Source organism: Panulirus ornatus, chromosome 5 (assembly GCF_036320965.1).
Source record: "Panulirus ornatus isolate Po-2019 chromosome 5, ASM3632096v1, whole genome shotgun sequence".
Lineage (NCBI taxonomy): Eukaryota > Metazoa > Arthropoda > Malacostraca > Decapoda > Palinuridae > Panulirus > Panulirus ornatus.
Window position 1 is genome coordinate 18,811,269 of NC_092228.1, and position 12,624 is coordinate 18,823,892.

The 12,624-nt window shown below is 39.8% G+C and overlaps 1 protein-coding gene across 1 annotated transcript in view; it reads right to left on the reverse strand.

Moving 5' to 3' along the window:
* The window catches only part of LOC139748614 (cation-dependent mannose-6-phosphate receptor-like), a 104,641-nt gene that overhangs the window by 65,276 nt on the left and 26,741 nt on the right, over positions 1-12,624 (reverse strand). The window lies entirely within an intron of this gene.

The window sequence follows — 12,624 nt, forward strand, 5'->3', positions numbered from 1 at the left end:
TCCGCTTCCATGGTTCCATCCGCTGACAGATCCACTCCCAGATATCTAAAACACTTAACTTCCTCCAGTTTTTCTCCATTCAAACTCACCTCCCAATTGACTTGACCCTCAACCCTACTGTACCTAATAACCTTGCTCTTATTCACATTTACTCTTAACTTTCTTCTTCCACGCACTTTACCAAACTCAGTCACCAGCTTCTGCAGTTTCTCACATGAATCAGCCACCAGCGCTGTATCATCAGCGAACAACAACTGACTCACTTCCCAAGCTCTCTCATCCCCAACAGACTTCATACTTGCCCCTCTTTCCAGGACTCTTGCATTTACCTCCCTAACAACCCCATCCATAAACAAATTAAACAACCATGGAGACATCACATATATATATATTTTTTTTTCATACTATTCGCCATTTCCCGCATTAGCAGGTAGCGTTAAGAACAGAGGACTGGGCCTTAGAGTAAATATCCTCACCTGACCCCCATCTCTGTTCCTTCTTTTGGAAAATTAAAAAAAAACGAGAGGGAAGGATTTCCAGCCCCCCACTCCCTTCCCTTTTAGTCGCCTTTTACAACACACAGGGAATACGTGGGAAGTATTCTTTCTCCCCTATCCCCAGGATATATATATATATATATATATATATATATATATATATATATATATATATATATATATATATATATATATATTTATATATATATATATATATATCGCACACCCTGCCGCAAACCTACATTCACTGAGAACCAATCACTTTCCTCTCTTCCTACACGTACACATGCCTTACATCCTCGATAAAAACTTTTCACTGCTTCTAACAACTTTCCTCCCACACCATATATTCTTAATACCTTCCACAGAGCATCTCTATCAACTCTATCATATGCCTTCTCCAGATCCATAAATGCTACATACAAATCCATTTGCTTTTCTAAGTATTTCTCACATACATTCTTCAAAGCAAACACCTGATCCACACATCCTCTACCACTTCTGAAACCACACTGCTCTTCCCCAATCTGATGCTCTGTACATGCCTTCACCCTCTCAATCAATACCCTCCCATACAATTTGCCAGGAATACTCAACAAACTTATACCTCTGTAATTTGAGCACTCACTCTTATCCCCTTTGCCTTTGTACAATGGCACTATGCACGCATTCCGCCAATCCTCAGGCACCTCACCATGAGTCATACATACATTAAATAACCTTACCAACCAGTCAACAATACAGTCACCCCCTTTTTTAATAAATTCCACTGCAATACCATCCAAACCTGCTGCCTTGCCGGCTTTCATCTTCCGCAAAGCTTTTACTACCTCTTCTCTGTTTACCAAATCATTTTCCCTAACCCTCGCACTTTGCACACCACCTCGACCAAAACACCCTATATCTGCCACTCTATCATCAAACACATTCAACAAACCTTCAAAATACTCACTCCATCTCCTTCTCACATCACCACTACTTGTTATCACCTCCCCATTTGCGCCCTTCACTGAAGTTCCCATTTGCTCCCTTGTCTTACGCACTTTATTTACCTCCTTCCAGAACATCTTTTTATTCTCCCTAAAATTTAATGATACTCTCTCACCCCAACTCTCATTTGCCCTTTTTTTCACCTCTTGCACCTTTCTCTTGACCTCCTGTCTCTTTCTTTTATACGTCTCCCACTCAATTGCATTTTTTCCCTGCAAAAATCGTCCAAATGCCTCTCTCTTCTCTTTCACTAATACTCTTACTTCTTCATCCCACCACTTACTACCCTTTCTAATCAACCCACCTCCCACTCTTCTCATGCCACAAGCATCTTTTGCGCAATCCATCACTGATTCCCTAAATACATCCCATTCCTCCCCCACTCCCCTTACTTCCATTGTTCTCACCTTTTTCCATTCTGTACTCAGTCTCTCCTGGTACTTCCTCACACAAGTCTCCTTCCCAAGCTCACTTACTCTCACCACCCTCTTCACCCCAACATTCACTCTTCTTTTCTGGAAACCCATACAAATCTTCACCTTAGCCTCCACAAGATAATGATCAGACATCCCTCCAGTTGCACCTCTTAGCACATTAACATCCAAAAGTCTCTCTTTCGCGCGCCTGTCAATTAACACGTAATCCAATAACGCTCTCTGGCCATCTCTCCTACTTACACAAGTATACTTATGTATATCTCGCTTTTTAAACCAGGTATTCCCAATCATCAGTCCTTTTTCAGCACATAAATCTACAAGCTCTTCACCATTTCCATTTACAACACTGAACACCCCATGTATACCAATTATTCCCTCAACTGCCACATTACTCACCTTTGCATTCAAATCACCCAACACTATAACCCGGTCTCGTGCATCAAAACCACTAACACACTCATTCAGCTGCTCCCAAAACACTTGCCTCTCATGATCTTTCTTCTCATGCCCAGGTGCATATGCACCAATAATCACCCATCTCTCTCCATCAACTTTCAGTTTTACCCATATTAATCGAGAATTATATATATATATATATATATATATATATATCCCTGGGGATAGGGGAGAAAGAATGCTTCCCACGTATTCCCTGCGTGTCGTAGAAGGCGACTAAAAGGGAAGGGAGCGGGGGGCTGGAAATCCTCCCCTCTCTTTTTTAGTTTTCCTAATGAAGGAACAGAGGAGGGGGCCAAGTGAGGATATTCCCTAAAAGGCTCAGTCCTCTGGTCTTAACGCTACCTTGCTAACGCGGGAGATGGCGAATAGTAGGGAAAAAAAAAAAAAAATATATATATATATATATATATATATATATATATATATATATATATATATATATATATATATATATATATATATTTTTCCCTGGGGATAGGGGACAAAGAATACTTCCCACGTATTCCCTGCGTGTCGTAAAAGGCGACTAAAAGGGGAGGGAGCGGGGGGCTGGAAATCCTCCCCTCTCGTTTTTTTTTTTTTTTTTTTTTTCTTTTTTTTTTTTTTTCCCCAAAAGAAGGAACAGAGAATTGGGCCAGGTGAGGGTATTCCTCAAAGGCCCAGTCCTCTGTTCTTAACGCTACCTCGCTAATGCGGGAAATGGCGAACAGTTTGAAAGAAAAAAAGAAAGAATTTTATATATATAAATATAAATATATATATATATATATATATATATTAATATTTTTTTTTTTTTTTTTTATACTTTGTCGCTGTCTCCCGCGTTTGCGAGGGAGGTACACACGTCCACACACGCAAATATACATACCTACACAGCTTTCCATGGTTTACCCCAGACGCTTCACATGCCTTGATTCAATCCACTGACAGCACGTCAACCCCTGTATACCACATCGCTCCAATTCACTCTATTCCTTGCCCTCCTTTCACCCTCCTGCATGTTCAGGCCCCAATCACACAAAATCTTTTTCACTCCATCTTTCCACCTCCAATTTGGTCTCCCTCTTCTCCTCGTTCCCTCCACCTCCGACACATATATCCTCTTGGTCAATCTTTCCTCACTCATTCTCTCCATGTGCCCAAACCATTTCAAAACACCCTCTTCTGCTCTCTCAACCACGCTCTTTTTATTTCCACACATCTCTCTTACCCTTACGTTACTTACTCGATCAAACCACCTCACACCACACATTGTCCTCAAACATCTCATTTCCAGCACATCCATCCTCCTGCGCACAACTCTATCCATAGCCCACGCCTCGCAACCATACAACATTGTTGGAACCACTATTCCTTCAAACATACCCATTTTTGCTTTCCGAGATAATGTTCTCGACTTCCACACATTTTTCAAGGCTCCCAAAATTTTCGCCCCCTCCCCCACCCTATGATCCACTTCCGCTTCCATGGTTCCATCCGCTGACAGATCCACTCCCAGATATCTAAAACACTTAACTTCCTCCAGTTTTTCTCCATTCAAACTCACCTCCCAATTGACTTGACCCTCAACCCTACTGTACCTAATAACCTTGCTCTTATTCACATTTACTCTTAACTTTCTTCTTCCACACACTTTACCAAACTCAGTCACCAGCTTCTGCAGTTTCTCACATGAATCAGCCACCAGCGCTGTATCATCAGCGAACAACAACTGACTCACTTCCCAAGCTCTCTCATCCCCAACAGACTTCATACTTGCCCCTCTTTCCAGGACTCTTGCATTTACCTCCCTAACAACCCCATCCATAAACAAATTAAACAACCATGGAGACATCACATATATATATATTTTTTTTTCATACTATTCGCCATTTCCCGCATTAGCAGGTAGCGTTAAGAACAGAGGACTGGGCCTTAGAGTAAATATCCTCACCTGACCCCCATCTCTGTTCCTTCTTTTGGAAAATTAAAAAAAAACGAGAGGGAAGGATTTCCAGCCCCCCACTCCCTTCCCTTTTAGTCGCCTTTTACAACACACAGGGAATACGTGGGAAGTATTCTTTCTCCCCTATCCCCAGGATATATATATATATATATATATATATATATATATATATATATATATATATATATATATATATATATATATATTTATATATATATATATATATATCGCACACCCTGCCGCAAACCTACATTCACTGAGAACCAATCACTTTCCTCTCTTCCTACACGTACACATGCCTTACATCCTCGATAAAAACTTTTCACTGCTTCTAACAACTTTCCTCCCACACCATATATTCTTAATACCTTCCACAGAGCATCTCTATCAACTCTATCATATGCCTTCTCCAGATCCATAAATGCTACATACAAATCCATTTGCTTTTCTAAGTATTTCTCACATACATTCTTCAAAGCAAACACCTGATCCACACATCCTCTACCACTTCTGAAACCACACTGCTCTTCCCCAATCTGATGCTCTGTACATGCCTTCACCCTCTCAATCAATACCCTCCCATACAATTTGCCAGGAATACTCAACAAACTTATACCTCTGTAATTTGAGCACTCACTCTTATCCCCTTTGCCTTTGTACAATGGCACTATGCACGCATTCCGCCAATCCTCAGGCACCTCACCATGAGTCATACATACATTAAATAACCTTACCAACCAGTCAACAATACAGTCACCCCCTTTTTTAATAAATTCCACTGCAATACCATCCAAACCTGCTGCCTTGCCGGCTTTCATCTTCCGCAAAGCTTTTACTACCTCTTCTCTGTTTACCAAATCATTTTCCCTAACCCTCGCACTTTGCACACCACCTCGACCAAAACACCCTATATCTGCCACTCTATCATCAAACACATTCAACAAACCTTCAAAATACTCACTCCATCTCCTTCTCACATCACCACTACTTGTTATCACCTCCCCATTTGCGCCCTTCACTGAAGTTCCCATTTGCTCCCTTGTCTTACGCACTTTATTTACCTCCTTCCAGAACATCTTTTTATTCTCCCTAAAATTTAATGATACTCTCTCACCCCAACTCTCATTTGCCCTTTTTTTCACCTCTTGCACCTTTCTCTTGACCTCCTGTCTCTTTCTTTTATACGTCTCCCACTCAATTGCATTTTTTCCCTGCAAAAATCGTCCAAATGCCTCTCTCTTCTCTTTCACTAATACTCTTACTTCTTCATCCCACCACTTACTACCCTTTCTAATCAACCCACCTCCCACTCTTCTCATGCCACAAGCATCTTTTGCGCAATCCATCACTGATTCCCTAAATACATCCCATTCCTCCCCCACTCCCCTTACTTCCATTGTTCTCACCTTTTTCCATTCTGTACTCAGTCTCTCCTGGTACTTCCTCACACAAGTCTCCTTCCCAAGCTCACTTACTCTCACCACCCTCTTCACCCCAACATTCACTCTTCTTTTCTGGAAACCCATACAAATCTTCACCTTAGCCTCCACAAGATAATGATCAGACATCCCTCCAGTTGCACCTCTTAGCACATTAACATCCAAAAGTCTCTCTTTCGCGCGCCTGTCAATTAACACGTAATCCAATAACGCTCTCTGGCCATCTCTCCTACTTACACAAGTATACTTATGTATATCTCGCTTTTTAAACCAGGTATTCCCAATCATCAGTCCTTTTTCAGCACATAAATCTACAAGCTCTTCACCATTTCCATTTACAACACTGAACACCCCATGTATACCAATTATTCCCTCAACTGCCACATTACTCACCTTTGCATTCAAATCACCCAACACTATAACCCGGTCTCGTGCATCAAAACCACTAACACACTCATTCAGCTGCTCCCAAAACACTTGCCTCTCATGATCTTTCTTCTCATGCCCAGGTGCATATGCACCAATAATCACCCATCTCTCTCCATCAACTTTCAGTTTTACCCATATTAATCGAGAATATATATATATATATATATATATATATATATATATATATATATATATATATATATCCCTGGGGATAGGGGAGAAAGAATGCTTCCCACGTATTCCCTGCGTGTCGTAGAAGGCGACTAAAAGGGAAGGGAGCGGGGGGCTGGAAATCCTCCCCTCTCTTTTTTAGTTTTCCTAATGAAGGAACAGAGGAGGGGGCCAAGTGAGGATATTCCCTAAAAGGCTCAGTCCTCTGGTCTTAACGCTACCTTGCTAACGCGGGAGATGGCGAATAGTAGGAAAAAAAAAAAAATATATATATATATATATATATATATATATATATATATATATATATATATATATATATATATATATATATATATATTTTTCCCTGGGGATAGGGGACAAAGAATACTTCCCACGTATTCCCTGCGTGTCGTAAAAGGCGACTAAAAGGGGAGGGAGCGGGGGGCTGGAAATCCTCCCCTCTCGTGTTTTTTTTTTTTTTTTTTTTTTTTTTTTTTTTTTTCCCCAAAAGAAGGAACAGAGAATTGGGCCAGGTGAGGGTATTCCCTCAAAGGCCCAGTCCTCTGTTCTTAACGCTACCTCGCTAATGCGGGAAATGGCGAACAGTTTGAAAGAAAAAAAGAAAGAATATATATATATATATATATTTTTTTTTTTTTTTTTATACTTTGTCGCTGTCTCCCGCGTTTGCGAGGTAGGTACACACGTCCACACACGCAAATATACATACCTACACAGCTTTCCATGGTTTACCCCAGACGCTTCACATGCCTTGATTCAATCCACTGACAGCACGTCAACCCATGTATACCAAATCGCTCCAATTCACTCTATTCCTTGCCCTCCTTTCACCCTCCTGCATGTTCAGGCCCCAATCACACAAAATCTTTTTCACTCCATCTTTCCACCTCCAATTTGGTCTCCCTCTTCTCCTCGTTCCCTCCACCTCCGACACATATATCCTCTTGGTCAATCTTTCCTCACTCATTCTCTCCATGTGCCCAAACCATTTCAAAACACCCTCTTCTGCTCTCTCAACCACGCTCTTTTTATTTCCACACATCTCTCTTACCCTTACGTTACTTACTCGATCAAACCACCTCACACCACACATTTTCCTCAAACATCTCATTTCCAGCACATCCATCCTCCTGCGCACATCTCTATCCATAGCCCACGCCTCGCAACCATACAACATTGTTGGAACCACTATTCCTTCAAACATACCCATTTTTGCTTTCCGAGATAATGTTCTCGACTTCCACACATTTTTCAAGGCTCCCAAAATTTTCGCCCCCTCCCCCACCCTATGATCCACTTCCGCTTCCATGGTTCCATCCGCTGACAGATCCACTCCCAGATATCTAAAACACTTAACTTCCTCCAGTTTTTCTCCATTCAAACTCACCTCCCAATTGACTTGACCCTCACCCCTACTGTACCTAATAACCTTGCTCTTATTCACATTTACTCTTAACTTTCTTCTTCCACACACTTTACCAAACTCAGTCACCAGCTTCTGCAGTTTCTCACATGAATCAGCCACCAGCGCTGTATCATCAGCGAACAACAACTGACTCACTTCCCAAGCTCTCTCATCCCCAACAGACTTCATACTTGCCCCTCTTTCCAGGACTCTTGCATTTACCTCCCTAACAACCCCATCCATAAACAAATTAAACAACCATGGAGACATCACACACCCCTGCCGCAAACCTACATTTATATTTATATTTATATATATATAAATAATGTGTGTGTATACATCTATATGTATGTATATGTTGATATGTATAGGTATGTGCATGTGCATGTATGTATATAGATGTGTATGAGAGTGGGTTGGGCCATTCTCTCGTCTGTTTCTTGCGTTATCTTGCTAACGTGGGAGAGCTACAAAGTATAATACATAAAATAGAATAACCATAAATGCCCATACAAGCACATATACATATCAGCATATACCCACATATACATACACACACACAGACATATACATACATACACACGTACATATTTATACTTGCTTGCCTTCATCCATTCCTGTCGCTACCCTGCCCCATAGGAAATAGCATCGCCAACACCCCTGCTTCAGCGAGGTAGTGCCAGGAAAACAGACAAAAAGAGGCCATATGCATTAACACACAGTCTCTAGCTGTCATGTTTAATGCACTGAAACCACAGCTCCCTATCCATATCTAGGCCCCACAGACCTTTCCATGAATTACCCCAGATGCTTCACATGCCATGGTTCAGTCCACTGACAGCACGTCAACCCTGGTATACCACATCCTTCCAATTCACTCTATTCCTTGCACACCTCTCACCCTCTTGTATGTTCAGGCCCCAATTACTCAAAATCTTTTCACTCCATCTCTGCACCTCCAATTGATCTCCTGCTTCTCCTTGTTCCCTTCACCTCTGACACATATATCCTCTTTGTCAATCTTTCCTCATCGTTTCTCTAAGTCCAAACCATTTCAACACACCGTCTTCTGCTCTCTCAATCACACTCTTTTTATTTCGACATATCTCTCTTGCCCTTTCATTACTTCCCACATATTCCCCTTTTAGAAGGCGACTAAAAGGGGTGGGAGCTGGTAGCTGGAAATCCTCCCCTCCAGTTTTACTTTTTCAAAAAAAGGAACAAAGATGTGGGCCAAGTATGGATTTTCCCCCACTGAGGCTCTGTAATACAATCTATGATTATATGAAAAATAAAAGAACATTGAAAATGTCTTGCTCTTTCAAGCAAAGATGGCTTTTTGGGTTGTGGTGACCATGAAATCAAATTTTGCAGTGAAAAGTCACTTGTACCATCCATTTATTTCTTAATCATTAAGTAACATCTGATGAAAAATTAGCAACTAATTAAACAAGAGAAATCATCCTCAGAATAATCTTCTTTAACTAATGATCAAGATCCTCTATTATTTTGGTTTCCTTTATCATTTACTCATTCTCTTCACATGATTCTTAATACTTTATTTGAAAGACCTGACTCATTTACTTCACATATTCCATGATAAAGTCCCCAACACATGCTTCTGTTGTAGCACTGTCAGTAGATACCTGCTTTCTACAAATCCCAAATCTTTTAGGCTATAATGTTACATGAAAAAAATGAGCCAACCAGTGGTGTAATCACACAAGTCATTAATTTCCATTTGCTTAAAATCACAAGAAAAATTGGCCTTAAGCAATAGTCTCTAACACTTTTGTTGAAGGAAATACACCACTCAAACCACCTGTAAACATTACAAGTGTATGTTTTCCTGATACTTTTCATATCACAATGGCATAAAGCCACTATAGAACTTCATAAGGTCATTCTTTTGCTTCTGTATGTAATAAGCAGTATACATATCAATTCCTAATGCTTCAGCCACTAATGCTGCAATTTTCCAACCATCAGTTTGTTTCAGTACCTCAACTTTCTCCTCTAAGCATGAAACAACGTGGTTACAATCCCAATAAATCATGTCCATTATGTATGAAAATTAGAGCATATCTCTTAAATACCTGAACACTGAGTGAAAGATCAGTTTTAGATTTTCTACCTGTTATCTCTTTTTTGATGTTTAAGGATATGAATAAAAAAATTTCATTCTAGGGCTAAAGAATATGAATATTTGACTTTGATAGTTATCTGAAGAGAGATCAACTGATTTCAGATTGTAACATGTAAGACATGGTGAAGTAAACTAAAAAATCTTGTATAATCATGTTTCAAGAAGTAAGAATCTAATTTCAAAACTGACAATGTAAAACTTTATGTCTTGAAGAATGTTTTCTTATTACAATACATATCTTATTTCAACATTGGCCACCAAATAAATATACTGTTGTCTCATTTGTTTTGAAATAGATGTCTTCTCTGTTGAATACCAAGACTGAAAACGGTGACTTCAATGAAGTGGTATGATAAGGAAACTACAAGAATAATACTAACTTTTCTTCTCCATTTCATGTTTATGCTGATCCTTTGGGAGAAAACTTCAGAATTCATAGCTTTCTAATCTATTCTACATCCTCTTGATGTCCTATCACTTTTAAGCTCAAAATTTGATACCAAAAATGGTTAAGATGGAAAGAGTTTTGTTCTACTTAATCCTCTAACATGTTAATCTATCAAATCTCAAGTCATGTTACAACTACCATCCTCCTTGTTTTTCTGATCTTATATAAAATACTGGAGATGTCTTGGGTACTTGTGAGAGCCGTACCAAGGAATGGACAGGTATTATGAATGCATACTTAGCTAAGTGATGACCATGGTACTTTGAAAATGAGTGCATTTTACCTAGAAACTATGCTGAAATTAAAGCATCTCAGCAGTGACTTATTTGAACACAATAGTTTAATAATTAGATAAATGATAAAGTAGCATGACAGAAAGTCACTCAACAAAACTTTTTCTACATAAGACCTCATTACAGAACCAACTTTCAATGAACTTTAATATATGCAAATCCTATCTGCTTAATCCCTAGGCAATTTACAGGCCATAAATCAGTTACTGATTCTAGCCTGAAGTAAGATTTGTTGTCCATGATGATTCATATGAAAATTCATTACTCCATTTCATGCTAAATAGTTGGCCCTGTGCAAAGCATTTTTGAAAATCAAAGTAATCATCTTAAGTGTTCTGACTTACACTACACAGAATATCAATTCTGAAGCTATTACACAGAGTATCAATTCCGAAGCTACTGAATATAGCATTCAATAGAAAAGAAATAACTTGCATCTACAGGTAGGTGTTACATATCTGCCAGCTGGGGTGGGCTAAAGTAATACCTATTTGTAATTCCTCATTTGGATAGTACAGAGAGAAAGTTCTACACTCATAAGGTCCATTTCCAGAACTTCCTTTACCAACTTGTATACTGCCAGCTTTTACAGTTTTTTCATTTTCATTTCAACCATCCAACATCTTTACACTGAAAAAGTACTTCTCCACATCCTTACAAACAGCCTCTCTTCCTATCCTCTTGTGATGACTTTTGGTTACTCTGTTAGTGCTTCTCGTCTAGAACTGTTCATTATCAGCTGATTTACAAACCTTAAAGTTGTAATCAGGTCTCCCCTTACTCTTCTTCCCTCCATAGTGGGCAAATTTGTAGCCCTCAGCCTCTAAGATCTTTTACTTCTCTTGATTCTCTAAGTTGAATCTTTGTTCTCCTTTGAGTGCCCTACAGCATCAGACACTTTGTAGCAGTATACAAAAACCCAGTTTACCTACCCATCTCATTTGTCTATGATGGAACTCAGTTAGTCTTAAGTCAGAGATTTGCAATGCATAACCTTTCCCTGAAACCTGGTTGTCTCTTAGTTATGCAGTTTCTCAACCGCTAGTGGTCAGCCCTTTACATTCTGATCACTTCTTTCCAGTGTTTTATGAAACAAATTTATCAGAGAGAACTGTCTGTACTTCAGCACAATTTCTCAATCTCCTTTCTTGCAAATTCGGACAAGAATCAGAACCATTTAGTACCCTCTACTAACAATTAAACCACTCCATCCAAACTATGCTTCACCTGCCTGGTCATCCAACCCATTAAGAACAAAGCTGTAAACCACACAAAACAGAGCAGTCAGAACAATTAATGGCTTCCTGACAACTATAAAATCAACATTTACAAAATGAAATGGAGATCCTCTCAATACAATCCCACACCTATATGCTTGGCACCCAGTTCTCTGCAACAGCAGTAGACTCTTCCCATCCAAACCACTCCTTAGCAATCCCAATGCCCAAAAGGCTTAACCTTCTTTACACGAAAGCAACATACACTTGCAGGAACCCCACTCCACCTCTTCCAACAAACATAAAACTGACAAAAGATATTTACAGTGAAATAACTCAGCAAAGACTAAATAACCACCCACCTAACTCAGTCTTAAACTTCACCCCACCAAACATACACCCACCTGAAATCATGCTCTCCTGAGATAAAGTTACACTTTCTTGTTTACACTGGACATCACCCATTCCTACATTATGAAAACTGATTAAACATATCTCCAGACCCTTCATGCCTATGATGCAACTATCACAGTGAAAACAAAACACTTACTGCTCAATTGCCCTTCCCTCTCCCCACACAGATACACACACACCAAAACAATTTCTGGCCCAGGTAACACTTAGTTGAAGTTGCCAGCTTCCTGAGCACTGTGGGATCCCTACAGTGGAGGGGATTCCTGAAACAGGAAGGTAAAGGTAGCACCAGGCATGACACCTGCTCTTTTTCTCACCTTTGGAAATAAAC